We start from the raw sequence: 3,749 nt of genomic DNA on the forward strand, positions 1-3,749 counted from the left end.
ATATATATATATATATATATACATACATATGTCAGGCTTCTTTCAGTTTCAGTCTACCAAATCCACTCACGAGACTTTGGTTGATCCAAGGCGATAGTAGAAGACACTTGGCCAAGGTGCCTCGCAGTGGGACTGAATCCGGAAACATGTGGTGAGGAAGCAAACTTCTTCTCACGCCTACACCTCATGAATTATTTCACCGGAGCACTTGTACTTAGTTATGTTCGGCGCAGGACATAATGCCACCTACAGAGCATTCAAGTAGTATAAATACACATACATCTATTTATTCATATTTATTGATATACGAAAAACGGACACGCGTATAGAGACACGTAAAGTGAAAAATGTTCATAGTGCCAACGCTACAATTTATTATCTCTGAAGATTCTGGATGTCTTTTATTTCTCTTCAGATGAACTATTTTGCAAGTTGTTGGTAACCCTTTATTCGTGCGTGTGTGGTGAGCTCGCCGTCATAATGCTAATGTAATTATTACAAGAATGTGAATATCAACAAAATTGTATATGGTAATGAATGGCCGCCGAAGATAGAAAACAAATCGCTAATTCCCAAAACCTTTATTAATGCCAATTTCATATAACACATAGACTAAATAACACAATGAGGAGCATTCTACAATAAGTTGTGTTGAAACAATTAACTGGTTAGTTAGAGTTGCCATTGTAAAATGACGGCATTCAGCGTTTATTTCATTTGTTTCAGCAGATTTATTTTTATTTCGAAAGATAATATAGTCTACAATGTCACATGACAATCGATTGTGATAGATATGAATGAGTAAACCAATGACAGAAAATTCTCCCCAAATGTAACTGAAATGACAAGTGTTGGAAAGAATTTTTCGGGGCAACTTTAGAAGTAGTGAGGAATTTCCTTCGTTCTCGCCCACCGATGAAGTGTATCTGCATCATCTGCATCATTCCGTACCTTCTTCAGGGAAATATCCGATTAGTTCTTCACCGCCTCCATGAATATATATATATATATATATATATAAAATTCAGAAAATTCCTGTTTCATACGTTTATTTTACAAAAAATGTTGAGCCCGTGTTTCATAAATCATATTAGCTAAGTTTGAAGAAAAGGCAGGTATGATTGATGAAATCGTTTCAGTCTAAATTACAATGATTCTTTATTATTGTTGTTGTTATTATTATTATTATTATTATTATTATTATTATTATTATTATTATTATTATTATTATTATTATTATTATTATTATTATTCAAGATTGAAACGTGTTTGTAACTAAGATCCTGTGACGATGTAGCATTGGCACTAGCTGATCTATGAGAAAATTCTGCTTACTTCCTTGTTTTTCAGAGATTTTACTTTCATGATTAAATCTTAATCATCGTTGGCAGTTTTCAGATAATTCTTCAATAAGAGAAAAAACTATTGGATAATTTTCTGAAGAAGAAACATGTTACTTTGAGTGCATATAAGTTGTCACGCCTGTCAGGACACTGAGTACACTGCATAAGTTATTAAAAGTCCTATTTTCATTACAGAAGAGAATAAAATCTGTTTTGCTAGTTATATCTTGATCCAGCCTAATGTCAGTAGTAACTTAATGCTGCCCATGAAGCCACGAAAGTACAAGATGGATTGATTTTCAGCGAGTGAACCCTGTCTTGAATTACCTCATGTTGCCGTTTATCAATTACGAATTGTCTTCTTATTTCTTCAGACTGTATAGTCTTCTTGGTTTGGTCACAATTACTAATACAGTCGGCAACTTGAACAACGTGACCAAAGTATGCCTAGATCAGTCCACTGGTCACACTTATTTCAACCATTCTCTATACTCCAAGCATTGTCAGAGGCACAGATCATGTCATACAATCCAGATCAAATTTATTGACATACACTTACATCTTCGTGCTCAGGTTTTCTCTGAAGGGTTGTTCTAGTTTCGATTTCGCTATTGACTGGCGTCATTGTGAAAGCACGTGGCTCAGTGGTTAGAGCGTCGGGCTCACAACCATGAGGTAGTGAGTTCGATTTCCGAACTGAGCTGTGTGCTGTCTTCTTGAGCAAGACACTTTATTTCACATTGCTCCAGTTCACTCAGCTGCAGAAATGAGTTGCGACGTTACAGGTGCCAAGCTGTATCGGTTTTTGCCTTTCCCTTGGATAACATCGGTGGCGTGAAGAGGGGGAGGCTGGTATGCAAAGGCAACTGCTGGTCTTCCATAAACAACCTTGCCTGGATTTGTGTCTCGGAAGGGAACTTTCTAGGTGCAATCCCATGGTCATTCATTACCGGGGGAAGTCTTTCCTCTGTTTACGTCACTCTATTACAGTAATGTAAATATCTATCAAACTCCAAATCCCTGTTTTCGCTGCAACAATATCTAGGAAATTTCAAGTCCTTATGTCAGTTTTGGTTGCAACAAAAGCTACAGACGGTAAAATTTCCAACAGCCTCCATTTTACGTCTTCCATATTTTGTTTCAGTCTGTATTCCAGTTGCATTCCTGCATGGAATTGTATACTCTAAGTAGTAGTATGTATCAAAGATCAACTGTATTATTTTCTTACTCTCTTACATTCAGCCGATAATATTCGTTTTTAGGATTTCACATGAAATCTGACAGCGATATTTGTTTTCCCATAGAAATGTCATTATTTGCAGATGGATATTTGCTTGATGATGACGTAAATTTGTTGTTGCAACTGCACATGCAAGTTCAAGCTCATGGTGCTTACATTTTAACAGTACTTCTACTGAAATACCTTGTGAAATAAATACTTCCATTCATCAGAAGTGGCCGGTACGACCTACTGCTGCTGCTACTACTACTACTACTACTGCTGCTGCTGCTGCTACTACTACTACTACTACTACTACTACTACTACTACTACTACTACTACTACTACTAAGGCGGTGAGCTGGCAAAATCGTTAGCATACTGGCCGAAATGCTTAGCGACATTTCGTCCGTCTGAGTTCAAATTCCGCCGAGGTCTAGTTTGCTTTCATCCTTTCGGGGTCGATAATATAAGTTCTAGTTGAGTACTGGGGTCGATGTAATCAACTTACCCCTTCTCCCAAAATACTGACCTTGTGCCAAAATTTAAAATCATAATTAATTAATTAATTAATTAATTAATTAATTAATTAGTTTTCGAAGGTAGTTAGTTGAAGAAAATTAAGAGCATTTATTTATCATTTTTACGTTCTGGGTTGAAATCCCACCGAGGTTAACTTTACCTTTCATCCTTCGTGAGGCCGATAAATAAAGTAGCAGTCATGTTCTAGAATTGATGTAACCGGCTAAAACTTCTCCCTAAATCATTGGCCCCCTGCCTATATTAGATATTATTATTAGTACTAGCGTATTACCCGTCATATGACAATTAACTTTGGAAGTACACTTTTGCCACGATGGGTAATGTCAGGCAATATGGGATACAGAGACTAAATATAATTTAACTTCTATCAAATTACTTGATGTTTATGCAAAATTACGAAACGAATACTAATTTTTAAAAGTAACAAATTTATTAGGTGTGTGTACACATATATGAGTGTATATGTGTGTGTGTGAGTGCGTGCGTGCGTTGGCATGTGCGTGTGTGTATGTGTGTTAGTTGGCACGAGTGTGTGTAACGTCCTTTAGTTGTCGCCTATCACGATTTCAAGTATGTGCATTCATTCTGCACATCTTATGTTAACTCTCTCTCTCTCTCTCTCTCTCTCTCTCTCTCTCTCTCTC

At 36.6% G+C, this 3,749-nt stretch overlaps 1 protein-coding gene across 3 annotated transcripts in view; it reads right to left on the bottom strand.

Annotated features, from left to right (window-relative positions):
* Positions 1-3,749, bottom strand: part of LOC106880808 (cGMP-dependent protein kinase 1) — a 173,746-nt gene that overhangs the window by 138,278 nt on the left and 31,719 nt on the right. The gene's annotated exons all lie outside the window — the stretch shown is intronic.

This window comes from Octopus bimaculoides, chromosome 7 (assembly GCF_001194135.2).
Source record: "Octopus bimaculoides isolate UCB-OBI-ISO-001 chromosome 7, ASM119413v2, whole genome shotgun sequence".
In the NCBI taxonomy this organism is placed as follows: Eukaryota; Metazoa; Mollusca; class Cephalopoda; order Octopoda; family Octopodidae; genus Octopus; species Octopus bimaculoides.